The sequence below is a fragment of the Nomascus leucogenys genome, chromosome 17 (assembly GCF_006542625.1).
Source record: "Nomascus leucogenys isolate Asia chromosome 17, Asia_NLE_v1, whole genome shotgun sequence".
Lineage (NCBI taxonomy): Eukaryota > Metazoa > Chordata > Mammalia > Primates > Hylobatidae > Nomascus > Nomascus leucogenys.
Window position 1 is genome coordinate 7,949,838 of NC_044397.1, and position 27,760 is coordinate 7,977,597.

Here is a 27,760-nt window from a genome sequence, read left to right on the forward strand (position 1 = left end):
ATAATTGAACATTGTTTGTTAGTTACACCTTAATGAATGGGGTTATTAGGGTTTAAGAGAATGAGGTCATTGGGGTTTATTAAACCATCAAGGGAGAGGACTAAGAGGGGACCCTGAGATGCCCAGTAAGGCAAATATTTGGAGATAAGTTTCATTTCACTCCTACTTGGCCTCCACAAGGCCTGCACACTTAAATATTGGTTTGAGAGAATTCTGAAGTCAGAGTGGCTGACCATGCTGGTCACACCCAATGGCCCGATCCTGCTACAGGAACACAATTTCACTCATGAGTGGGACATCCCCTGACTCTGGCTACAGGGGAAGAGCATGGTTCCGTGCCATTTTCCTTTGCCAGTGATTGTTTTGGTGATGAATGTGTAAGCCATTTCTGGCCTATGGGATATAAGGGCGTTTAATCTCACCCCTCTCTTGTAAGGAGAGGAGGAACTTCCTTCTTCCCTCCAGCCTGCCTCCACACATGGTTCTGTGAAGATGTAACATTTGGTTTGTGACAGCCATCTTGTAACCACAAAGAAAAACCACAATAAGCCTTGGCATCACCACGGGGCTGAATTAACCCACCCAGGAGCCCCTGACCTCTAGACTTCTCGTTATGAGAAATGATAAATCCTATTATTTAAGCAACTGCAGTCAGGCTGTTTTGTTCCTTGAAGCAACGGCTTATCCTGATGCATCCAGAGGTGTCACAGTGAGGACAAGCAGAGGCCGTGGCAGGGTGGGAGAGGGTCCTGGGGTGTGACAGTGAGAACAGGCAGAGGCCATGGCAGGGTGGGAGAGGGAACGCCCCCTCCTGGTTTGCTTGCCCACAGCCTGATCACCATGAAGGCAGCCCAGGGAGGGCAGGGCTGGGCCTTCCACGGAGCTGGAGGTCTCGGGGGGCTCTCTCAGCCTCAGGAACAAAGAGCTTGAGCCCTGAGGACTCTGGGTAGCTCTCGAGTGTACCTAGCAGGGACCCACTCACCCAGCCCCACTTCCCGTGGCTTCCTGTCAGACTCCTGGAATGCGGCATGAATGGTCTCTTTCGTGACAATTTTGCACACCCCACCATTGATCCAAGCCCTTTAAAAATGACTTTCATTCTTGTCTGGCATCTTCTCACTTCCTTCCTACACCTATGAAGTCTACGCTTTTGTCAAGTCAGCTCAGACTGCCCTTCCCCCAGCCCTTAGCACTGGGTGGCATTTTTATCCTCTCACTATATAGCTCACCAGACCGCCTGGATATCTCATTATGGTGGGAAATGAGAGCTAAATTTCCATTTGGTCATACCTGTAGGGGACACTGCTGGTGCCTGGCCATAGCCCCTGGCCGCCTCCATTCCCGTGCACACTGGTGGGGTCCTGTTGCAGCAACTGTGACTGGCTGCCCGAGGACTTGGCTGGAAGCCCCAGGGAGTCCACTCTGGGGAGCATTCCTTCATGGATGCCATGGCGCATACATACCCCGGCTTTCTCATCGGTGTGGGGCAACTGTGAGGCATGCCCTCCACAGGCTCTCAGAGGTCCCAGGTGCCCTTAATGGTAACCTGTTCACAAATACACACTGCGGTGGTCACCCATCTCAAAATCCTTGTCTCAGGGTCTGTCCCTAGGAGAATTCAGCCCAAGTCAATATCTTACTCCCATTATCCATAGGATCAAGACCCAAATCTTTTGCCTGCCACATCTCAAATTAGACCCAGACTCCATGATCAGTTCAGGGCCTGCTTTGGGTTTTCTTGCAAGGGAAAACTGGCTAAGAATCATTTGCTCTCGTTTTTTCTCTGACCACTGGCATGGTCGTTAGTACTGGGTCCCCACTAGCTGCATGCTCATCTGTTATCATCTGCCTTGACCCCCAATGTGCAATCTTATTCCTTTGCTCCCTGCAGTGAGCTTCTCTGTCTTCCTGGAACAACTTCATCCTGTCTTCTCCTTCCCTGGGCAAGAACATCCCACAACACCCAGCATGGTCAGCAGCTCTTCTGAGAAGCCATCCTCAGCTGCTCTACTCAGAGCTGGAGATGCCCCTTCATCCCCCTAGGTTGCATTGCACTTGCCTCTGCTAGAGCCTTCGCTACATGGCTGGCCACGGAGACATTCATCTTCTGTACCTGGTGTGTGAATGAAAAAAGGGTCTGTCCCACCTTGACCAAGAGCTTCTGAGGGACAGGGCAGTTCCCTAATTCTTTATACTCCCTGAAGGCACCTGCTCAACCAGGGCAGATGGGGTCCAGAAGATTCCCATCAGTAACTCAGCCTTCCCTCGACAAAGAGGAGGTGGGGTAAAGCTGGTTTCGTGGGGAGGCAGGCTCTAGAGGATGAGGATCAGAACAGAGCAGGAGGGTGGGGGTGGAGGGAAAAAGAAACAGAAAAACATGCACGTCATAAAGCAGCAGGGAGCCCTACAAATCATTAGATAATTAATCAAAGTGAAAAATCAGAAAGCCAGCTTTGGCTGCCATTATGGGGTTGCAGCTGCTTTTGGAGTTTGATTGAATAAAATCTTTATGAAGTTCACGTTTTGTCTCTAATTTCCTCCCTTGTTCTCTCCCACGTGTTCCCTGACTCCCAGATGTGGTGATAGGTGGTGGCAGGCAGCTGCCCTCCTCCACCCCCCACTCCCACCCGCCTCCCGCCCAGTCCAAGCTTGTCTCAGCCCCTCTCTGCCCTGGCTCTGGTTCAGCTTTCTCGGAGATCTGAATACCCAAGCCCATGCCTCTTCCCATCTTTGCACCCTTTTGGGCTACAGACCAAGTCAGGAAGGGATCTCCTGGAGCCTGACTGTTCTCCTACAGAATGGAATGCATTCTGGAGCCCTCCAGATGCTGGCCCCTGCCCCAGGGTGTGAGAGTGGGCTGGGGTCCGGATGGGTGGAACGGGGCATGATAGGTATGGTCAGGCAAGGAGGCTGGCTGCTCAGTGTGTACACTGTCAAACTCATCTTTGCTTTGCAGGGGACTCAGTTTCTTCATTGGTAGCCTTGATTGACAAAGACCCATTATATGGAGAGTAAAGAAATAAAGGCATTGAGCATTTCCTGAGTTCCAGGCACTTTTGCATATATGATTGAGTTTGCTTCTCACCACAGTGCTGCAAGGAAGGCATTTACTGAGGAAGGTGAGAATGTAGAATTGAAGAGCTTACGAGATGTCAAAGTTTGCAGAATGATTCAAAGAGGCAAGGCCAGAGCTCCCAACCAGGCTTCTTGTTTCTAAAATCTGCCAATCAATGTAACTCTGAAATACTGAAATATGGTCCCAACCCCAACCCCACCCCACTGCTGTTGTAGGGGAGAAAAGCAGTGTATTTTCCTTGCCCATTGCAAGGTTCATGGCTGAGACCCCGTAACAAAAGACAGATTAACAACAGAAAAGTGCTTTTAGAAAAAGCCCAATGTAGAAAAAGGTCCCTATTGCCCTTTATACACTGGCCACCCACTAGACTCAGCTCTGTGGACCTGGGGCCACTTCTTGTTCAGCTGCCGATGCAGGAGTGGCGTCAGAGGATGTGCTTTCTGCCTTGGACCCCACACGCAATGGAAAACACTGCCACCTCTTTGTGGAAAGTTGTTGCAGGTTGGCTTCCCTGGGAAGCAGACTCTGAGAGGGAGTTTGTGTGCTAAGGAGGCTGGGTGCCTGGGGAAGGGGAGAGGGAGCAGGCATGGGCAGAGAGAGAAGCCAAGCTGCAGGGCAGGCCAGTGGCAGCCCTGGCCCCACGGGGAGCTCTGGAGCTAGCATGGCCCGTTCACGGTGGACCTGCTTTTGACCCAGGTGGCTCTTCCAAGTCCCCCAGTCTTGCTTAATCATTGGATGTGGGCTGCCTGGGAAAGGACATGGCCTTGAGGGAGATGGCTGTCTACAGCTGAGTCAATGGCTGAGGGGCCAACAGCTGGGATTGTCTGCTGCTAACACTGCCTGCAGCTGCAGAAGCAAGTCTTTCCTTGAAGGGGGATCTGGGTGGTTCATGGCAGTGTCCACCATAGAAGGGGTCCCAGTACCCCCAGGAGTATAGCTGCTCCCTCCTGGGCTCATCTATGCTTTGTATGTGCTTGCATTAAAGCATTTATGGTGTAAAGTGATGGTTATTGGGCCTGCCAGCCATCATCACTAGGACAGAGGCTGTGATGACACGCTTATATGGCTGTCTCTAGCATGGGGCTCAGAAGGGGGTCCGTAGATGCACATATGGTCTGCTCAGGTGCCCTGCAGCTCTGCAACGTGTGCCATGAATCTGCCTTGTGAAGCCACTGAGCTGCCCCCACATACTCCTGGACCCCCGCTCCTTTTTAGGGGCCTGCCCAGTGTAGAGCTGGCCCCTCCCCACTACACCTTTGGGGTACCCACATTTTGCTTGCCTCTATTTTGGCCCCCAACTCTGCAATTTCAAGGTTATCTTCCTTTCTGGGGCTCTTTGGCTGGTGCTTGGATCCCAGGGACAACTTCCTGGATTCTGGGAGTGATATGGGGAAGGAGAAAAGGGGGTTGCTTGTGGGCACCCATAGTGGTGCCAGCTCACAGAAGGCTGGAGTGGTGGTCCTGAGGCTCGGGGCTCGACCTTCATCAGAGGTTTCACTCTGCAGGGAAGCAGCTGTAGACAAAGAAGCCTTGTTCTGGGGGGACTCAGCAGGGAGGCAAAGGGTCCTTTCACAGCGTTTTCATCCCTGCCAGGGAAAGCCGGAGCTGGCTGCCATGTGGAATGCATTTGCTCCTGAAAACCACAGTGAGAGCCGTGGCAGTGTGGGTTGGTCAGGGCTGCCTCCTCGAGAGGCACTGGGTCTTTGTGGGGCAGCTATGGAGTACAGGGTGCCGACAGGAGCAGCCTGGGTCAGGGGGAGCCCCCAAATTGACCTTCCCCCCACACCCCAGAGGAGCCCTGGGGTGGGAGTTCTGGACCTGGCCTACCTGGGCAAGTCTCAAAGCCTCCACAGCCATCTGTTTCCTCCTCCTTCCCTGCCCACCTGACTGTCACAGGAGGCTTAGTCATGTACTTGCCTCAATGTCCTCTGTGGGTCTCTGTTTCCTGGGCTGGTTCCTGATTTGCCTTGACTGTTCTCTTCTCCTTTCTCTTCTGGACTGTGTATCACTCACCTTTGAATCCTCAGGGCCGGAAAGCAGAGGCTATGTCCATCTGGTTCTCCCAATCTCTGTCCCACAAGCTTCCCACGCCCATTTCTATCTTTGTGATTTCTTCCATGGATTTTACGCCTTCTGCTTTCTCTCTCTTTCCCATGCCCATCCAAAATTTGCCCCTCAAGCTGTCACTTCAATGCCACCTCCTGAGTGAAATTCACCTCGACTGCTCCAGCTGCCTGTACTAGTTAGTACTCCAGTAGGGCAGAGCACATGATTTGCTTTTGTTTCAAGTCATGCTCATTCTTTTGCTCCGGAATCTTAACTCTTCATGGCAAGAATAACATGATAATGAAGATAGTAATAGCTAGCTGAGGCTCAGAGACGTTAAGTAACTTGCCTAAGGTCACACAGCCACACAGTGGCAGAGCTGAGGCTGGATGGGAGCTGCCTGGCTCTGAAGACTGTATTGACATTTGCTGTGCTTTCTCCCTGGGTCGCTGGTACTCCATTATGGCCTTGATAGAAACCACCCTTCAGGTTGTTCAGGTTGGAGAGTTGGTGTGAAGGCAGATGAGGGCTCCTAAGAGGCAGGCAAAGGGGGGACTTGTGGCCAAACCTCAGTTTCTCATGCCAAGGAGACATTGGTACTAGGACTCTGAGGTCAGACCCACACTTAAAATATTGTTGCTTACTTCCCTTTAGTTCTACATCCCAAGAACTTGCTTCATTTCTTGCTCTCAGCACAGGAGCTCCTCTCGCTGTCTCTAGCAACTCACGCTTCCTGTGAAACCTCATCCAGGTAAGTTTTCACTTCACACTGCAAAGAATAATAGCGGGGGGTTATTTTTATAGAAAAAACTCCTCAAAGCTGAGCAGTCTTCCACTCCTGGGCAGACAGCAGGAGGCTGCAGGGCAGCAGTGCCTGGACGAGCTGGAAAACGTTCACTCCATGTATAGATTTCCACTCACCCCTGATTACCACCACTTGCGGGGGTGAGTTTCAATATTCCCTGGTCATCTGAATCCACTTATGTGTCTTTAATCACAGGGGCCTGTGTGTCTTTGAGTCCTTCCTGCTCAGCCTCTCCAGGAATTTGGCACATAGGAATTCTTGGGACTCTCCTACCCTTTTGGAGAGATTCAACTCAAACTGCCTTCACAGAGCCTTCCATTTATTCCTCACTGGGGCAAGGAGGGAAGTGAGGTCTCTCAGCACCTACTATGTGCCAAGCAAGTTGCTGGGTGCCTTGAGATCATAAATTACAATTCTTACATTTTCTGCAACACATTGGTTTGTCAGAAGTAGATGCTGAGAAGGAGTTTGGAGCAGAGATGTTTATTAGCGGTTAACACCAGGGCAGGAATGGGGAAGGGGGGAGGAAGCAGGATATGCAGAGAAGACGTTGAACTGTGACACAAGCTCTACAAAGCTTTGGTCATCCCTGAGTGGAGTGTACAGCAAGAATTGCCCATCAGTGTCCAGTATTGGGCCATAATGGCTTGGGCCTATATACCCCCATCTGCCTTTGTAGCTGGATGCAGGTTGTCCTGGGAAGGAAGTGGCCTTGGGAGTGGTGCAGCTCTGTTGCTGAGCCAGATCCTGAAGGAGCCAACACCTGGGGGCTGTCTGCTGACTGCAGCCCCAGAACTGGGGGCTGTAATGGGTCCTGGAAGGGGAATCTAGGAAGTGCATCTTTGTGTCTACAATATACGAGGTAGTCTTCCTATCCTTATTTTACTGATGAGGCTCATAGAGAGTATGACACTGCCTGTGGCCACACAGCTAGTAAATAGCAGAGTCTGGATTTGAACCCAGGCCTGCCTGAAGTCAAACCTCATGCTTTTTCTGTGAAACAGAACCATGGGCCTTGGGGAGGAATAAGGAGCATGTAGTGATATATAACATTTGTTTCTAGAGTTGTTCATCAGTGTTTATTGTGCAACTGGGGGGAGAAAATTGTGTTCTAATAAGCAGATAACAGATAGCAAAGGACAATGTGTTAACCCCAGATGCCTAGGAAAAAGCTTTGTAGCTCTAGAAGCATGGAGGAGGTAGGCACTACATTCATCTTTGCGATGTGCCTGTGATTTGCCTGCATGGAGGAAAGGAAAAGGTACTCTAGGTAGCAGGCACGGCCTCAGCAAAGGGATGGAAGTTGGAATTGACAAAGGCTGGACAAGGGAAAGTGGGCAGAGGGGCCTGGTTTGATGGGAGCAGTGCAGCCAAATAAATGAAATGGTACTGGGACTATGAAATCCAGTTTCATTCTGCTCACCTCCACAAGCTTTTCTGGAGCACCTACTGTGTGCCAGGCAGCTGTCAGTCCAGAGGAGACCTGAGCATGCACACAGTGGGCCAGAGAGTGCTCTTCATCCCCGTGCCGAGAAGGCCTCAATCATCACTCTGTCCTCTAGGCTTTGTAACGGGAGCCAGAAAGTCCAAGCCAGTCCTAGGGATGTGCCCCCGCATGCAGGGGCCACTGCAGAAGAAATGCTATGGTCACCCCTGCCTGAATCTAAACCTCCTGGGATCGGGATGAGTCGGGGAGGGGCCCTGCTAGGGATGTAGGAGGAGGGCCACTTAGCTTCTCTACCTGCCATGGTGAAGGTAAGGCTGCTAATGCCACCTTTTGGGTCCCTGGGGAGGACAGAGTGAGGCTGAAACTAGTCCTCAAACATCCTAGGAGCCCTCAGAGTGAGGCCTGGGGCACCAGCCAACTTGGGGGTGAGGAGGCGGGAGAGTGGGTACAGGGGGCAATGCTCCCTCCGGCAGCTTCCCGGTGGTAGGATTTCACGCGCCTGTAAAACAACAACAAAAATAAAGAAAAAGCAAATGCACAACTTTATTCGGCCTAAGAGCTGCCTGGTAAAAACATTAGAAAAAAAAACCCCACTGTTATGGGTTGAATTATATCCCCTCAAAAAGATATGTTGAAGTCTTAAATCCTGGTGCCTGTGAATGTGACCTTCCTTGGAAATAGAGTTGTTGTGGATGTAACTGGTTAAGATGAGGCTATGCTGGAGCAGAGTGGACCCCCTGATCCAATATGGCTGGTGTCCTTATGAAAAGGGAACATTTGGGCACAGAGGAAAGATGAGGTGAAGACACAGACACCGGGGAGAAGGCTGTGTGAAGACGGAGGCAGAGGCTGGCATGTTGCAGCTGTAAGCCAAAGAATGCCGACAATTTCTTGTCCCCATCAGAAACTAGGAAGAGACAGGAAGGATTAGTAGGAACATGGCCCTACCCACACCCTGATCTTGGACTTCTGGTTTCCCAAACTGTGAGACAAGAAATGTTCGTTGTTTTAAGCCAGTTTGGGGTACTTCGTTATGGCAGCCACAGGAAGCTAATACAGTTGTCATCAATTTCACCCTTATTTAAGGATATTCTAACTCCCAAGGTAGGGATGACAATTTCAGGACACCCTTCGAGTTGAAAGCATTTCACTTTACGAAAAATCTACTCTGGGGACCTATTTCTCTCCACTCAACTTGGACCAATGAAAATGCCATCTCAGACCAGCCCCCATTCCCACACTGCTGTAGCTGAAGGAAATTGGGGAGGGCATCAGCCACTGTGGTCCTCATGGGTTCTTGCACTTTCTGGGCCTTCGTGTGCTTGGGGGTTGGCCTGTGAAATTCCTTGGGCCCCTCTCTCATCCGAGGCAGGGGGATCTGTAGGTAGGAAAGCCGTGTGAAGGCTCAGGTGTCGGTGGAGCATTTCTTAGTTACTTCTCGCCCCGGAAAATGCACATTCAGAGCTGTGGGATGTCCACAAATTTGAGAAGGGGAAATTGGCCATACTGAGGGCAGCATGAATAATGCTTGCATCCATAAGACACTCAGAGGGCACTCAGGGAGCACTGGGGAGGCAGAGATGATGATGACCCCCAACTTCCAGGGCCTAGGAGAGAATGACCACTTTGGACTAGGATGAAAGCATAGGTTTTGTGATTGAGTGCTAGGATACACACCTGAAAAGCATCCATACTGGTGGCCCAGGAGCACGCCTGGATCCGTGGTACTGTTGCCTGTGCAGTTTTCAGCTTTTAGAGCTACGTTCTCAATGTATCTTCTATGGGACATGTGTTCAGTGTCACGTTAATGGAAGTTAGGTGGAAACATGATTTAGTGGTAAATTATACCTGAGAAAGATTGTGTCAAATAACCATAAACAGATTTCTCTCCTGCAGGACTTCTTAGAGCCTTTAATATGCTAAAATGCATTGTCAGAATGCAGCCTTTCTAAAATTCAATTGGCAATGGAATTTTTTTCTCTTAAATATGGCATATCTCCTGAGATTATTTTCTGGAGATTATTCTTTGGAGACCATTCTTCTAGAAACTAGGGTTCTGGCCAGGCTCGGTGGCTCACGCCTGTAATCCCAGCACTTTGGGAGGCCGAGGTGGGTGGATCACGAGGTCAGGAGATCGAGACCATCCTGGCTAACACGGTGAAACTCCGTGTCTACTAAAAATATAAAAAAATTAGCCCGGCATTGTGGCACATGGCTGTAGTCCCAGCTACTCGGGAGGCTGAGGCAGGAGAATCACTTAAACCTGGGAGGCGGAGATTGAAGTGAGCTGAGATCGCACCACTGCACTCCAGCCTGGGTGACATAGCGAGACTCCATCTTAAAATAATAAAAAAAGAAACTGGGGTTCTGAAGTTTTCTAGGCAGTACCTAGTACCCTGTGCAACTTCATACTTAACCTTTCTTGCTGAATGCAGAATGATGTCAGAGTTGATGGTGACGATGGTAAGATGAGGTCATGATTATGGTGGTGACACTGGTGATGAAAACATTGGTAATGAGGGTGGGTAGCTTGTTTTAACTTTAGTAATCCCCAAGAAGAAAGAGCTCTCTTTCTTCTTAGAAAGCAGATAGGCCTTCGGTATTTCCATGACATTATTAGGCTTTAGAGAGTTAATGACCTGGGCTGGCAGCAAAGAGATGGTGCCTAAAAAGTCAGGAATGTACCACTTAGGGAGGTCTGTAGGCCCAGGACTAATAAAGACCTTAGCAACATGGGAGACCCACTAGGAGTGTGCACCCTTGTGTCCTGGAGCCTCTGTGGACACAAATGCAATAAAAAACATAAGATTTTCATCCCCGGGATTCCAGGAATGGTGAGTGGGTGGGTAGTGTTGTGAAGGCTGGTGGATTCATTCAGAAATGAGGCTGAAACACGTGTGGCTGCTTCTGAGCACATGTGTCCCCTCCATTCTCAGCTCAGCCATGCTGGAGAAGGCCAGATGATTTACAATATGGTTAGGCTTTGTGTCCCCACCCAAATCTCATCTTGAATTATAATCCCCATAATCCCCACGTGTCAAGGGAGAGACCAGCTGGAGGTAATTGAATCATGACAACAGTTTGTCCCATGCTGTTCTCACGATAGGGAGTGAGTTCTCACGAGATCTGATGGTTTTATAAAGGGCTCTTTACCCCTTTGCTCAGCACTTCTCCTTCCTGCTGCCTCGTGAAGAAGGTATCTTGCTTCCTCTTCGCCTTCCACCATGATTGTAAATTTCCTGCGGCCTCCCCAGCCATGCTGAACTGTGAGTCAATTAAACCTCTTTCCTTTATAAATTACCAGTCTTGGTCAGTTCATGATAGCAGTATGAAAACAGACTAATACAATTTACTACCCTCCAAAGTGACTCAGAGAATTGTGAAGGCTGCAGTAAAGCAGCTGGTGGAGGTTTTGATGGTGGAGGAAGGGTACTGAGGTAGGAGAACAGGGAATCGAGGTGACCAGGGGTTGAGGCATGAGTAAGGAAACAGCAGGTGCAGCCAGTTCATATAGGCAGGAGAGCAGCAGGTGCAGCATATAGACCACATCCTTGCTCCTGATAACAAGCCACATCAACCTCTGATTGGTCACAGGACAATCCTTCATGGGGTGCGTCCAGTTGGAGGCCTTTGGGGAGCACCAAAGGGTGTTGCTGGATTCTTTTTAGCTTAATAAAAACCCTGATTGAAGAGGCTATTGAGCCCGCTTCCACTCTGTGAATTGTCTCCAATAAATCTGTGTTCTTGTTACTCCGTCTTGTTGCTGACAGGGGCTGACAGTAAGGATGATAATGGCGGTGGCAGGTTATGGTGAAGGCTAGGACAATGCTGATGGTGACAGGGGTTGTAACGGGGGTGACAGCACAATGGTGGCAGGTGTGCAATACGTGATTTGGCAGTGGTAGGGACGTCCCAAGTTGAGCTACTGGCAACCACAATGGGGAATCATCGTGAGCACTGGGCACCAATAAGATTCCACAGTGACTCCCTGTCTTCACAGGCAGGACAGGCTCTGGGAGGTGAAAACCAGCCTGAGAAGAATGAGACCTTGCCTTAGGAGGCATTTAGTTGTCTTCTGTGTAGAAAGGTAGCCCTTCACTTTCCTCATAAATCAGCCCCATAAACTTTCCACTTTGCAATTTGCAGGTAGTCAGCCCCATAAACCACTCCTGACTGGGAAACGGAGCTTGAACAAATAAATCACACTTATTATTTACGTCAGCAACAATGTCATCATTGCACAAGAGTCCAGACCTGGACCGACCTACCCAGGGGATGTGGGCCGCTCACCTCAATATTGTTCAAGTCAAGCATGCCATGATTCAACACTGAATTTTTAGACAGAGGCCCTTATATCATAGTGACATAATTTAATAGCACTCTTCACCCTCCCTGCAGTGGGCCTCAGTGGGGGGCAGCAGACATATTGCTTCTCTGGGAGAGGGGGATGATTCTCAGAGGAGGCTTGTGCCCTTTCCCTGTGAGAAGACCACTGTCGGGTCTCCAGCCTATAATTCACCCCGGTGCTGCCACTGACATGTTACTGTGTACACTAGCACAGCCTTGTTTCCCTCCTCCTGCACATGCAGGAAATACAAGCTCCTTCTCTTCAGCACGGCTTAGCCTGGGCCTGTGCCAGAGTGGCCGCTGGTCCCCTGAAGGTGGTGAGACAGGTGATGGCTGCCTCTGGGTAGATTTTTAGCACCTTGTGTAACACATTCTGGCAAGGGCTGCCATTTCCTCGTCTCAGGCTTGCTATTTGTGGGTCCTTGTTCCTTGAGCAGAATGCTTGGTCCAGGCCTTGCCATCCTTTGTATGGATAGAGCTTTCACAACCTGCCACAACTTTCTTGGCACAAATCTGAATTCATGACAGCCGTTTAATTAAAGCCATCTCCCTGTGTTTCGTCATGTTGTTATGCAATGGGACAAAGTGATACTGGGGTTGCCCTTTTGCTTTTCTGGGAGGATCCCCTCCCCTCCCCTCCCAGAAAAGTCTGAGCTAGTTAGCAGTGTATTAAAGTAGGCATCGCATTTGTAGATGTATCAGATATTTTTTCATGATCTTCAATACTGTCAGGCTCTTTGGAATTCCAATTAGTTGGGGGTATGGGGGAGAAGGGTCCTGTTAAGATGTCTAGAAATGAAAGTATTAGGAAAAATCTCTGGTTTAGTAAATTAAAAGCTCTGGAATATATTAGAATCAGATATTTTTGGTTTGGAATATAAATGTATAATATATGGAGAATATGTTTTGGGTCATTTTAGGTATAATTTGGGAGGGCAGAGCCTGTGTATGTTTGGGACCACAGCACTGAGGGAATGTTCACAACAGTTTCAATGCCATGAAGAACAGGTGATGTACAAAATACACCACATTTCCAGTGATTATAATTTTTTTGTTTTGAAATATTTTAAAACATAGTATACTGGGAGGTATACCATTACACCCCAAATGATTAACCAGCCTAAGGCAGTCGTGCTAATTCCATCCCTCTTGCCACAGATTGGCTTAATGCCAGGCAGGTATAAGCCAATCTGGGCCAATGAAAGTCAAGGAGAGAGGCTTGCTCAGAGCTTCTGAGTAAGAGAGGCCCATCCCACCTGCCCTTTTTCCATTTTGCTGGATGTGAACACGAAAGCTGTGGTTCGAGGTGCTGTGGGCAGCCATGTTGGGGCCATGAGGGGAAACAGCATTAGGATGAACCCAAGACTGCAGCTGACAGAGCAGAGAAATGAAAAGAACCTGGGTTGAGTGGCTGAATCTACCAATTTTGATCCCTACCTCTGGACTTTCTGTTCTATGAAACAATAAATTTCACAATAATTTAAGCAAGTCTGGAAGAGGGTTTCTGTTACCTAAAGGGGAAGCATCCTGACACAGCTATTTAATAATGGATAAGCATTTGTCATTACTAGCACTATTATAAATGCTAAGGGGAGATGAACAATAGAACACATAACATAGACAGTCCCGGCTCTTCAGAGTTCTCAGATGTTTATTGGAGAGGTGAGACAACTACACAAAGCACAAATATGGGAGGGTTGGAGAACTCTTGTCACTAAAGGGCCAGATAGTCTTTGTTGTGACTACTCAGCTTGCCTGTTATAGCACAAAAGCAGTCATAGACAACAATAAACATGGGTGTGTTTCAATAAAAGTTTATTTAGAAAAACAGATGCTTGGCCAAGTTTGGCATGTGGACAATAGTTTGCCAAAGCCTGCTCTAGGAGACATCTATAGGACTATCCTACAGACATCTAGGTGACATCTATAGAAAGGAGCCATCTATAGGGATTGGAGTCATGGGAGAATTCCTGGAGGATGTGCTGGACAGAGAGAATGGAAATGAATCAGCTGCACTTCTACATGTGTGCCTTAAAAGACCATGCTATTTCACCCTCTGATGTGATTGCAGGAAAAAAAAAAAAGCCAGAGTGCATATCATAATCATACCTGACAGTCTCCCCAGAGATAAGCTAATTCTGCAGAACTTCTTCCCCCATTTCCCAGTGATCAGCCATGAAAAGATCAAATATCAGTAGGTCACATGCAGAAAGACTCCCTGCCACGTCTGCCTCCTACCTGATGGGCCAAAGGTAAGTAGCAGGCAGCCCAAGGGTATATACATCAGGTTCTTTATATTGGAGCATTGAGATCAAAGTGTCCAGGCACACTTGTGGGTCTTGCATGAAGTGAGCTCTGGATTTTTCAAAAGCCAGAAGGTCTCCTGGGACTTACCTCCAGTGGGCCATGTCTTGGGGAGCTTGGGCCACAATGGCTAGCTGGGATAGCTGGTTCTTAAGGGTGACCTTGAGGATGGATAGGATTTGAATAAGAGGCAGGTGAGCACAGGTGGGTTAGAGCAATGCTGTCTTACCCCATTTGTGCCGCTGTAACAGAATACCACAGACTGGGTAACTTCTTTATAAGTTCTTTATAGAGGCTGGGAAGTCCAAGATCAAGGCTCTGACATCTGGTGAGGGCTGCTCTCACCTTTGAAGATGGCACTGTGAATGCATATTCTAGAGTGGAGGAACATTGTTTCCTTATGTGGCGGAAGGCAAAAGGAAAGAGGACCAAGCTCCTTCTGTCAAGCTCTTTTACAAAGGAATTAATCCGTTCTCACCTAAACACCTCTCAACACTGTTGCAATAGGGATTAAATTTCCAACACATGAATTTTGGGGGACACATTCAGGCCACAGCAAATGTTATAAGCAGAGGCTTGGATGGGGACCCATCAAAGTTTATGAGGGGAAGCCTGATGGATGACGCCCTCACAGGCTGTGCTGGTGGCCTGTTCTCCCTTGACATCTTGAGACAAGAGCCCAAAGTTTAATTTGAGGAAGTATCTAGGACAGTAATACCCATCAGTATTGACCTATAGTCATAGGGTCTGGGAGTTATTAAACAATGACATTGATGTAGTTTACAGGGCTTGGACGAGGAGGGTGACCCCACAAATCTACCTTTCCTAAATATGCAGCAAGAAGTATGATGAAAACACTGGTTAGCAGTAACCAGGGGAGAGGGGCAGTAAGTGGGAGGGAAGAGCAAGGCCCAGGGAGAGAGGGAGGACCCTTTCACACTTCAAGGAGTGGGGCAGGGTGAGGGTCACATGGAGAGGAGAGCTTTGAGGAGGCCAAGGTTTGCAGGGGAAGGAATAGCATTTCTGAAGTGGACAAGATTGTACCCAGTGGTGAGAACTGGCAAGCCCCTCACCCCTGCCCCCTAAAGGCTACCATTTAGGGGCTTAAACATTTCCATTCATGTTTTCTTACTTCCATGTATAAACACAGGCATACTTTGGAGAGAGGAGAAAAATAAACCAAACTGCTGAGTAATACCCTTTTGAAAAGAAATACATACTTTCAAAAAGGACCAGAACAACTTGTGGAAGCTTTGAAAGGGTGTTTTCTTATTTTTAAAAGCTCAAGGGTTTTGGTGAAATCAGTGTTGTTTTCTCAGGCTCCAAAACAGATTAACATATGGGCAGCTTCAGCTTGTGGCTCAGAGAGACAAAAGAAACCACAAAAATAGCTTTCTAATAATTGTCCCCAAATATGTCTGTCGAGGGCTGGTTAGTGCCAACTCCCCTTTGCTAATCAAAACTCGAGGCAGAGGTGCCGGCTCCCCCCGCCGCCATTTGATGTCCCTCTGGTTACTGTATTTACTCTCCTTCTCACTCCCAATTGCTTCCCGAAGCTTTCATCTGTTCCAACGCCCTGCTCTGCCCGTCTGGGCCACCACCGCTGGGGTTTAAGGCAAACCTTGCATCTGGTTTCTCTTTGCTTCTTTTCGCCTTTGTCTTTGTTTACTTTCATGAGGAGACAGACGGTTGCTTTATTAACCCCCTGCTTTGTTTCTTTAGGTTTTTCAGTTGTTTTAATCTTCGCATCAACTATCCCAATCTGCTCCCTCACCTTCCACTCCACTGGGCTCTCTGTGATCTGGCACTTGGGTCTTGTTTCTTACCAGTTGGGTCCAGTGGCCTTGTTGATTCGTCTTGGCTGCTGCTGCAAACTCGGCTGCGGCCCTCAGCGCTGTGTGGCTTCCAAGTTCTCATTGTGAAGGTCTTTTCTTCTTTGTGTTTCTCCAGGCAGGGATATGGGATGTTTATAAACTTCAGGAGAGCTTACTTTTGAAAGGGGAGAATTGAATTTCCTGGGCTGCATGCTGAGATGTATTATCTGTGGAATTCCTGTTTGAATGACTGGCAGATTTCTGAGCAGTGGTGCTGTTTCCAACCTGGTTTGCTCTTCAAGATATGTACCCCCCTCTGTTTGTGCCTCTGTCTAGAGCAGAACCCAAATTGAGCCCAAACCACTTCATCTGTTCACCACCTTTCTCCTTCAAACCTTGTCCTTTAAACCTGATAAAGAAATAATGCAAAGGGTCAAAGCATGGAAAAAATAAAAATTCTCCACAATTCTTCACCAAGTTATTAAAATATTACAGTTGTGTGACACAGATTAAGAATATTGATTGCTGGCTGGATGCAGTGGCTCACGCCTTTAATCCCAGCATTTGGGAGGCTGAGGCGGGTGGATCACTTGAGGTCAGAAATTCAAGACCAGCCTGGCCAACATGGTGAAATTTCGTCTCTACTAAAAATACAAAGATTAGCCGGGCATGTGGCACATGCCTGTAAACCCAGCTACTCAGGAGGCTGAGGCAGGAGAATAGCTTGAACCTGGGAGGCAGAGGTTGCAGTGAGTCGAGATTGTGCCACTGCATTCCAGCCTGGGTGACAGAGATTCCATCTCAAAACAACAATGAAACATTGATTGCTCTTAATCCTTATTACCAACCCTCTAAATTTTTGCTACTCAAAGTGTAGTTCCTGGACAGCAGCATCAGCATTTCCTGGGAACTGGTTAGAAATGCACATTTGGGCTGGGCATGGTGGCTCACATCTGTAATCATAGCACTTTGGGAGGCCAAGGTAGAAGGATTGCTTGAGCCCAGAAGTTTGAGATCAGCTTGGGCAACATAGCAAGACCCTGTCTCTACAAAAAGAAAAAAAAAATTAGCCAGGCGTGGTGGTGCACGGCTGTAGTCCTAGATACTCAGGAGGCTCAGGTGGGAGGATTGCTTGAGCCCAGGAGGTCAAGGTTGCAGTGAACCATGATCATACCATTGCACTCCAGCCTGGGCACCAGTGAGACTCTGTTTCAAAAGAAAAAAAAAAAATGCAGATTCAGGCCCCACCCCAGATCAACTGATTTAGAACCTGCATTTTATAAAGATCCGCAGGTGACTAGTGTGAACATTAAAGTTTGAGAAGTCTCGCTTTCACAACCTTGAAAAACATTTAATGAAGCATTATACCAAGAGAAAATCGGCCAAGTACTTAAACAATCCCACGGTCTAGCATGAAAACTGTGGTCAAAATATCTAGATTGTGCCTCTACTTACAGGTAAGTCATTGAGTTCACTTGGACTCAGTTTTGGGATGACAAAAATGCCTCCCTCTTCACCTACTAGGGTTGATGCAAGAATTTTTGGTAGTGGTTAAGTGAAACAAATGGGTTAATGCATTCTGTGAAGCACCATAAAATGTTAGCTATTACAGTTTACACACTGCTTTATTCTAATTTTGGGGCATTTTAGTTTTTCCTTGCTAGAGCTAGCCAAACGCAGATATTAATTGTGAGAAGATACAGCAGTCATGGTGCATCAGGGACAAGACATGTCAGAAGACCTCATCTGTAAAGGGGGATAACTATGAAAGGATAATCAACCTTGGGGCCCCCAAATCACTAAATTAAAGGGAAAAGTCAAGCTGGAAACTGCTTAGGGCAAACCTGCCTCCCATTCTAGTCACTGCTCACTGAGATAAACACATATCTGACTGCCTCATTTGGAGAGGCTGACAAACTCAAAAGAATGCAACCGTTTGTCTCTTATCTACCTTTGACCTGGAAGCCTCCTCCCCGCTTCGAGCAGTCCCATCTTCACCTCGAGTTGTTCCGCCTTTCCAGACTGAACAAATGTACATCTTACACATATTGACTGAGGTCTCCTGTCTCCCTAAATGTATAAAACCAAGCTGTGCCCCTACCACTTTGGACACATGTTGTCAGGACTGCCTGAGGCTGTGTCATGGGTGCGCGTCCTCAACCTTGGCAAAATAAACTTGCTAAATTAACTGAGACCTGTCTCAGATATTTGGGGTTCACATAACAATAATTCCTACGTTAGGGGACATTTGCCTTGCTGGCCCAGGGCATGGGCACACAACCCAGGTTCAACTAAGCCTACTCTTCCGCCCAGGACTCTGAACCTGAGACACATGATACAGAGACATAAGGATGGTGGAGAATTTGTTTAGCAGCAGCAGTGGGGGCAGTGGTGGTGGCAGTGGCAGTTGTGGTGGTTATGATTTAAAACAAGGTCTTGGCTTCCCCTGTCTCCTGCTCATTTTCTGAACACTCCCTGTGAGAGGTGACAGCGTGCTGGCAGCCCTTACAGCCCTCGCTCACTCTCGGGGCCTCCTCTGCCCGGGCTCCCACTTTGGTGGCACTTGAGCCCTTCAGCCCACCGCTGCACTGTGGGAGCCCCTTCCTGGGCTGGCCGAGGCCGGAGCCGGCTCCCTCAGCTTGTGGGGAGGTGTGGAGGGAGAGGCGCAGGCGGGAACTGGGGCTGCGCGTGGTGCTTGAGGGCCAGCGCGAGCTCCAGGTGGGCATGGGCTCGGCAGACCCTGCACTAGGAGCGGCCAGCCGGCCCCGCTGGCCCCGGGCAGTGAGGGGCTTAGCACCTGGGCCAGCAGCTGCTGTGCTCAATTTCTCGCCGGGGGCCTTAGCTGTCTTCCTGCGGTGCAGAGCTCAGGACCTGCAGCCCGCCATGCCTGAGCCTCCCCTCACCTCTGTGGGCTCCTGTGTGTCCTGAGCCTCCCCTACGAGCACCGCCCCCTGCTCTACAGCGCCCAGTCCCGTCGACCAATACAGATACAACCCAAGGACTGAGGAGTGCGGGCGCATGGTGCAGGACTGGCAGTCAGCTCCACCTGCAGCCTGGGTGCGGGATCCACTGGGTGAAGCCAGCTGGGCTCCTGAGTCTGGTGGGGACTTGGAGAACCTTTATGTCTAGCTAAGGGATTGTAAATACACCAATCGGCACTCTATCTAGCTCAAGGTTTGTAAACTGTGTCTAGCTCAGGGTTTGTGAATGCACCAATGGACACTCTGTATCTAGCTACTATGGTGGGGACTTGGAGAACCTTTGTGTCCACGCTCTGTATCTAGCTAATCTAGTGCGGAGGTGGAGAACTTTTGGGTCTAGCTCAGGGATTGTAAACACACCAATCAGCGCATGGTCAAAACAGACCACTCGGCTCTACCAATCAGCAGGATGTGGGTGGGGCCAGATAAGAGAATAAAAGCAGGCTGCCCGAGGCAGCAGTGGCAACCCACTCGGGTCCCCTTTCACACTGTGGAAGGTTTGTTCTTTTGCTCTTTGCAATAAATCTTGCTGCTGCTCACTCTTTGGGTCCACACTGCCTTTATGAGCTGTAACATCAAGAATGAAGGTCCGCGGCTTCATTCTTAAGCCAGCGAGACCAGGAACCCCACCAGAAGGAAGAAACTCCGAACACATCCGAACATCAGAAGGAACAAACTCCAGACATGCCGCCTTTAAGAACTGTAACACTCATCCCAAGGGTCCGCGGCTTCATTCTTGAAGTCAGTGAGACCAAGAACCCACCAATTCCGGACACACGTGTAATTCTCTGAGATGCCCAATATCCTCTTAGTAAATTGCTTTTCTGCTGAAACCACCCAGAGTTAGTTTCTGTCACTACCAAGAAGCCTGAGTGGTAACTCCACCACCTTACCAGCTTGCCCTGAGGAATAAGGAGGCAATGCATGCCAAGCCCTGGCACAGTGGATGGCACCTGGAAATGCCCTATTAGTAGCAGCAAAAGTGAACAATGCATCCACTTTTGTTTTAACTTGATAAAGCCTCATTCTTTCATCATTGAATTATAAGTTGTGACTTCCACTAACTCCTGAGCAGCCGGTCATCTTTACATGCTCAAGGCGAGGAGCTCAGCCACCTTGATGTGCTTCCTCTGCTCTTGGTCAGAGGCCATTTGTTGTCCTGGCCCTCTAAGGACAGCACTAAGATCCATCCCACTCTTCTTTCTGTCTGCAAAACCAAAGCTGACCGGCCCCCAGAATTCTCCCAACGCTTCATCCAATTTGTCCATGAGCCAACTACTCCAAAGCTGTTCAGGACTATCTCTCCATTTCTTTCTTAACCTGTCAAGAGATGGGTTACCAGATTCCCTCTATTACCACCGATAAATTGAAAATAAAACCGATTTCATCAAGACCACAATTCCTTGCTTGTGGTCAAAGCTAACAAGAAGGATCCCACCAGGAACCTAGTAGGATAAATTACATAATTAATGTTATTCCTTAGTTTGCTGATGTTGGAATCTGTCCCCAGTAGCCTTATTTCTCCTGCTTTATATCTTTCCTTCCAGGGCTGTACACTGGTGTTACCAGTCTTATGGAGAGTGGAAATACCTTGTCATTATTTCTTTGATTCCAAGACATGCCTCCCTCCAGTAAAAAAGAGAACAAGATCACAGTATGGCATTTATTTATTTGCAAAATGGAGGCAAGTGAAAATTAATCTTGCGTTGAAATCTTCTGAGAATTCAGGTTGTCTTTTGAAACGTGACATCTTGACATTGAGAAACACTGCCTTAGAAACCTCCAAGTTATGTGAAAGCAACAGTTGCTTGGGTTCCTCATTAGATTCTTCTTTGTAAACTCACACCTTTATGTGAAGACATTTATTTAATCTCTGACTGACTTTTCCTGAGTTCAACCTGTGCCTTGCTGAAGGAGAGCACAAAGAGTCTGAATCTCTTGCACCCTGCCATTTGCAAAATGGAAACGTGTTAACACTCCCACCTTTTGCTGTTGCTTTTTCTTTCCCCTCTCATTAAAAATTTTAGTTTTAAAAACCTGAGCAACCTGTGCTCTAGAGAATCTCCTGTGCATCTGCACCAAGAGACCTACATCTGACAGCATATTGTTTAAAATAGCAAAAGACAGGAACCTCCAATATCCCTCAACAGGAGAGTGGATAAAACATGGAGGCATATCATTCATACAATGGAGTTCTATACAAGAGTGAACATGAATGAGAATACAGCTACCTACAATAACATGGGTAAATGTTAGAGACATTTACTGTAGATGAGGAAAAGCAGCTTGCAGAGGACTGCATAGATCATGATGATGATTATTTTTCTTGTTAAAGCTCAAAAACAAACCCAAGCAAAAAGTAAATAATATGTTGCTCAAGGCTAGTATGGAGGAGCTTTCCAGGGCTTACCGGTATCTGCGTATCTGTGCTCCTCTCCTGGGCACATGGAAGGATCACATTTCTCTCCTCTGGCAGCCAAGTGAGGCCGGATAGCTGTCCCATCCAACGGGCTGTGACTGTAAGGAACACGTGTCACTCCTGGGCTGAAGCAGCTCATTGCAGCTGAAGTGATCTTGCAGAATGCCTCATATTTAGGTGATGGCACCATAAGGTCAAAGCAGCCTGGATTGTGGAGTTGCTGCATGAAGGACAGGAGGGTCAGCTGGATCTGCAGTAGGTAGGTTTTTTCTTGAACAAGAAAAAAATTTTTGCTGTTGTGTTAAGCAGTTGAGATTTTAGAGTGTTCTGTTTCCACAGCATGACCTAGTCTGCCCTGGCCAATACAGATACACACCTAAAAGTTACCAGAAAGGTGAGAAAGAGAATAACAAACCCACAGCTCAGGATGTGACTGTCCTGTGGAAGGCAAATGGATCAGGAATAGGAAAGAGCACACGGGAGCTGCAAGAGCGAAAGTATGTTCTGATTTTTATTTACTTATTTTTAGAGACAGGGTCTCACTATGTTGCCCAGGCTGGTCTCAAGCTCTTGGGCTCAAGTAATTCTCCTGCCTCGGCCTTGCAAATTGCTGGGGTATTACAGATGATGTTCTGATTCTTAAAGTGTTCATTGTGTAATTAAGCCTTTATAGTTTGTTTATACTTAATGTAAGTGCCAAATATAGAAAACAAAAGCTTAAAACACTTTAAAATAGTTTAAAAACTGAACAGCATGAAAGGCAGAGTCTATGTGTCAGGTAAATGGGTGGTCAGTTTGATAATTTTCATAATAAAATGTTGGATTAAAAAACCCTGAATGGACCACAGTTACATTAAGAACTTTTTGAAAAAACTTGCCTATAATTCATTAACTCAACACAGCAACTATTTTGATCTTTTGAGCCCTTATCTCTATAAATGTAGAATTTTCATACGTGTGCTCACAGAATATATAATATTTTATGGCTTGCTTTTTTCACTTAACATTTTATTGTCAACTCTTCCCCAACATTTATGCTTTTTTGGTGAGTGCATACGTGTTTGGGAATTCCTCCCATCCCAGGCAAGTGAGGGCATCCCCTTCCAACCTCAGTCATACTCCAAAAGCCAAAGATACTTTTAACTTGGTGTAAGATTCAACAAAGCTCTAACACACACTGTTCCTTCTGAAGTTTTTGTAGGAGATGCTGTGTCCATCTGCCAACTACTGTTTCCTTGAGATAAAGGGAAGCTCTTTAAGACAAACTGGGCAATTAATAGCATTCTCCACGTCATGGTAGCATGCCTGTTATGTGTTAGGCCAGGGGTCCCCAACCCCACCACCCCACCCCCCACCCCCACCATGGCCTGTTAGGAACCAGGCCTCACAGCAGGTGGTGCACTACTGCCTGAGCTCCACCTCCTGTGAGATCAGCGGTGGCATTAGATTCTCATAGGAGCGTGAACCTTATTGTGAACTGGGTGTGCGAGGGATCTACGTTGTGCACTCCTTATGAGAATCTAATGCCTGGTGATCTGAGGTGGAACAGCTTCATCCCCAAACCACCCCTCATCTTCCCCAGCAACGGAAAAATTGTCTTCCATGAAACCAGTCCGTGCTGCCAAAAAGATTGGGGACAGCTCTGTTAAGCAATGCCAGGGAAATCTCAGTCTTTTTCTCCTTGACTTTTCTCTTTCAGCCTCCCTCTTATTACTGTATCTCACCACTGTCTCAAAAAGCAGCCCAGGCTGGGCGTAGTGGCTCACGTCTATAATCCCAGTATTTTGGGAAGCCAAGGCAGGAGGATCACTTGAGGTCAGGAGTTTGGAGAGTAGCCTAAAGTAACAGGGAAACCCTATCTCTATAAAAAAATTGTTTTAATTAGCCAGATGTGATGGTGTGTGCCTATAATCCCGGATAGTCAGGAGATTGAGGTGGGGGGATTGCTTCAGCCCAGGAGTTCGAGGCTGCACTGAGCTATGATCAAGCCACTGCACTCTAGTCTGGGTTTTTTTCCTGGTTATAAAAATTATTCATGGCCAAATACACAGAAATAAAAGTTGTGTATCTTTTTTATCACCCACAGCTAGACTGCTGCTAGTAATTTAGTTTTTTAAAGAAATGTATGCTTTTTAACAGTCTCCTTGCCTGAAGCCAAAGTGTTAACAAGACCATTCTACTTGTTCAATTTCTACCCTATGCCTGCACATCCAGGGCTCAGATGAATTTAACATTAGTACCGGATGGCCCATGCTTTTTATCCATGTGGTAGCAGTAACAAGAAGTCTTCCCAGCTATTATTAAGAGATGATTTAAAATGTCGTCAAGTATATGAAAGACTCCTCCTCTCAGAATAGCAAACAGCTGTTCACCATCTCCAGTGAGCCTGCAGCCAAAGAAAGAGACTAAGTGACTGGGGCTCTGGGCAACTCCTGGCCCTAAACGAGGAGGGCAGACAGTTCCTGGAGGGTTCTAGGTGAAACCCACACCCCATGTCACTTGGACTGTCCATTTGGCTGAGACTGGGATATTTTGGCTTGAAACTACAGAACAGTTTCCATTCTCTCTGACTTTTCAGGACAGCTTGCTTGATGGTTTACAGTGGGAGGGTCAGGAGTTACCTAGTTCTCTATAGGTCTTTAAAAGTAGCTTATGGAGTTTTCATCTGAAGGGCTTAAGTGCGGTCTTATTGAAAGGCAGTGGGGTGGGTTTGTGGCCTCTGGGGGTTCTCTCCACACAGATTTAACTTTGCTATTTCTGCCCTCATCTTCCTTTCCCAGAATTCAGTGCTCCTCTGTTCAGCTTCTGATGGCCACCATCTTGCCTGCCAGTCGTCTAGTCCCTGTCGTCTCTCCTGGAGGAGGCCTGGGTCTATTACTCCACCAGATGGAGGAGTAAAAAACCTCTGGCTTGGAGCAGTGTGGGTGTCTGTTCAGTCCATGAACCCTTATGAATACCTGACATGCACTCCATTCAGTGCCAGGGATTTTGGGTGGTAGCTGACAGCATAAAAATCACAGACTGGGGAGACTTGAGGCCATGATAGCAAACTTCCTAATGTTATAGGTGAAAAAGAAAAGGCTAGAGAGGGCACGCCACTAGCCCAAAGTCACAGCAAAAGAGAAATACAAAAAAGATGTTCCTCTAAAGGATTTTACAGTCTCAATCCATATCGTGCACGTGCACGTCTTGGTAGATCATACTACATACTCATTTGGAGCTGAAAGGTTTTAGAAGATTTTGAGAAAACTCAGGCTGGAAATGCATGTAAATAGAGGCCCAGAGCCACCAAAACCCAAGCTAAAATAACTGTGTTAAGAAGGAATTCCATGTAAGGGAATATAGTAGGTGCTATTTGGTACCCGTTAATACTCCTTGGTCCTTATTTCAATATGTGCTAACAGCATTTTACCACTTTGTACTGAAAGCACCAACAGCTGAGGGCCTGAAGGCTCTTTCTTAGCATGCCTGCATAGTGGATTGAAAATTCCCAGTTCATGTCCAGGAGCAGCCCTCAGCCATTGATAGATGGGAGTTGGAGGATAAATACCCCAGCTCCCTTGCCCATAAGGTAGGTCATTCTGAGGTATGTTCTATACTGTCTCCCAGAATTCCTCTGTGAGGTTGAGCCCCTAGTTGTTACTTAGTTGCCCCCAGTGGTAACCTGCATATTGGCACTTCCTTCATTGGCTTCATTTTGTTCGATGTCTCACTTCCTCACTTCCTTGCTAGTGTTTACTGGGGTTGCCTCCCAAATAAATGATGCATACTTGAATCCTTGCTCCAGGTTAGTCTTTGCAGGAACTCAAACTAACTCAGGTGGTATCACCACCCATTGACCTATTTGAGCATTTGCCCAAGACTGTGCCTCCACAGAGAGACGGTTGTTAGCACACAGGACTCAACGTGAAAACCTACAGAAGATGGTTTGGGTGTCTATGTTGAGCCAAAACAAACAAACAAAAACTGCAGGCACCCACACTCTTCCATGTGTTTATAACCTCAACCAGTTGTCCTTGCAAAGGGGCAAGAATGGGTGGGTAAGGAAGCATTTACTGAGCACCTACTCCATGCCAGGCTGTGCTGCATACTCTATGTGCAGTAGAATCTTATTAAATACGTAGATGAGCCTTGTGAAATACTCATTGTTAACCCCCATTTTGCAAATGGGAGAAGTGAGGCTAAGCAACTTGCTGAATGCTGCCAGTAAATCGTAGAGCCCAGATTCGAATCCAGTGCGGTCTGATGCCAAATCTGGTGCTTTTCTGTGCTCTCATGCTAAACCCTGGAGCTTACAAATATGTGTATCAGCCATGGCCCTGGACTTGTGATGCCATGTTGCTGGCAGTGGCATTTATAACCACATCAGCAGTCCATAAATGTGCTGTCTTCTCTCTCCCGAAACAAGTCCCCATGGCAATGATCCTGCATGTCTCCTTTCACACACACATGCCCCAGGCTGCCCTTTTGTGGCTCATTTTCCTTTTTGTTTCACTTAAACCTTATAGGTCACATGTGCAAATATTCCATAGCAGGAAATGAAGAGGGCTGGAGGCAAGGGGCCCCGAGCTCTCCTCAGGTGGGGGAACCCTGGTCATTAGCAAGCCTTTGGTGCCTCTAAACGTGCCTGTGGTGTGACCGTGTATGTGCAGTGGGTTAATGTTGGCTGAGCTGGTCAGGGGGTGGGGTCAGTGGAAGAATCTGCAGACTGCGGCTGAGCCTCAGCCACCCCAGCTCTCCCCACATCTCCCCTGCAGCCACATCTGCCTTGTTTTGTGGCAATGTCGGCTTTAGTCTCATTTCAAGTTTCTTAAGGGCACTGGCTGAGTCTTCTTCAGTGTTGTGCCACTGAAGAATCTGGAACATTCTATTAGCAACAATAGACAACTGCTGGATGATACGGCTATAAATAATGACATCTAATGATGTGGCTATGTTCTAGAATCAAGTGTCATGAGCATGAGCATTTTTAGGAATAAACTTTAGGTTGCTATTAAATTTTTTTGACTGTTTGTTATGAAACTAAACTAACAGAAAAGTATAATAAATACTTTTAAATATAATGAATGCCCATATACCCATCACCTAGACTTAGCAAATAGTATTTGCCATATCTGATGCAGCTCCCAGAACCCAGGTTTCTTATCTACTCTGATTACAATAATGATGCCATCTTGTGGTACAGGGACATCTTGTCAAGCACATCATGGGGATTGTATACACAGAGGAACTATGTCTCAGGATCTTCAAAGTTGTCTTCACCCAATCCCTCTATGCTTACTGAAGACCTGCCATGTGTCAGGCCTTGTGGAAGGCACCCAGTGACAAAGACGAGGAAGTCATGGTCCCCATCCTTGGGGCATTCATCTCCATTGGAGACTGGGAATAAACTTGTAAATAGACAATTGCACTGTGATGTGCCAAGCCCAACGTTCCATTTTATAGCCCCATGGACTGAGAACCTGAGAAGGCTGTTGTCTCATCTGTAGTGAGCATTACTAGATCCAGGTTGGGGAATCATGGCAGGGACTGGAGCCCTGCGTTCTACCTTTGCTCTTACTTAGCTGTGTGACCCTTAGCAAGTCACTGGCCGGGTCTGGATCACAGTTTTCTCATCTGTACATGAAAAGGTCAGGCTGAAATATTTCAAAGGCGCCCATTCAGATCCAAGTTTCTGGAACTTTTTATGGTGAAGTATTTAACCCGCCTCGCCTCCTAACTCTGCTTTTTTGCCTGTAACCTCCATTCTGAGCCAGAGCCTGCAGGGGTTTCCAGCTCTGCCTAGGTTCCACGATGGGTTCTAATTCCACCCCCTTGGAACCTGTGCCAGAGCTAATTCTCCCAGTCAGGAATTCCTTCTGTGGAACTAACCCATGTCTCTATTGCTGCAGTTTCCATTAATTTCCTTTGACCTGTCCTTGGGGGGAAGTTCATGATTACTGATAATTCTAGTTAATCCTTTAACTAGAAAAAGGAAACTAACCATCTAATAGGCCGAATGAGGGAATGACTTGGCACACCATCTGCAAAATATAAACCTAAAATATTCCGGAGTGTTCTCTGGGAGGCCACAGCCATTAACGCCCCGAGAGCCGGCTACTGCAGATACTCACTCCTCATGGTGGGCACACTTCTGAACCGAGCCAGGAGTGGGCACAGGCAGGGCAGCCCGTGCCGTTTCCCCCTCTCTGCATGTTTGTGGCGTAACCATCATAACCATTTTACTTGCTAAGGCAGAACATCTCCAGCCCCGTAAAAAGCTTTCTGACATCTCTCTGAGCTGCTGACTTCCCCATTTTCAGAAGATGCCATGGTTTATTAATTCTCTGCAGAAGCAATAAGAACTGGGTATTGGCTTAATTTGGGGCCAATTTATTGTTATGATAGAAAAATTGGCCCTGTCTCCTCTTATTCAACACAAGGGCCTATAGTTCCCCCTTTAACCCCTCCTGTGCTGGGCTCTTCCTCCAATCCACTTCTACTTGTTTGTCTTTGGGATATTATTTAACCTCTCTGTGCCT

General features: G+C 47.6%; 1 long non-coding RNA gene across 1 annotated transcript; it reads right to left on the minus strand.

Annotated features, from left to right (window-relative positions):
- Positions 1-20,474: 20,474 nt before the first annotated feature.
- LOC101176416 lies at positions 20,475-27,469 on the minus strand. Its single transcript, XR_179589.3, has 2 exons — positions 26,521-27,469; positions 20,475-20,765 (listed from the first exon to the last, which is right to left on the minus strand). It is a non-coding gene; the product is annotated as an uncharacterized LOC101176416 (long non-coding RNA).
- Positions 27,470-27,760: the final 291 nt, after the last annotated feature.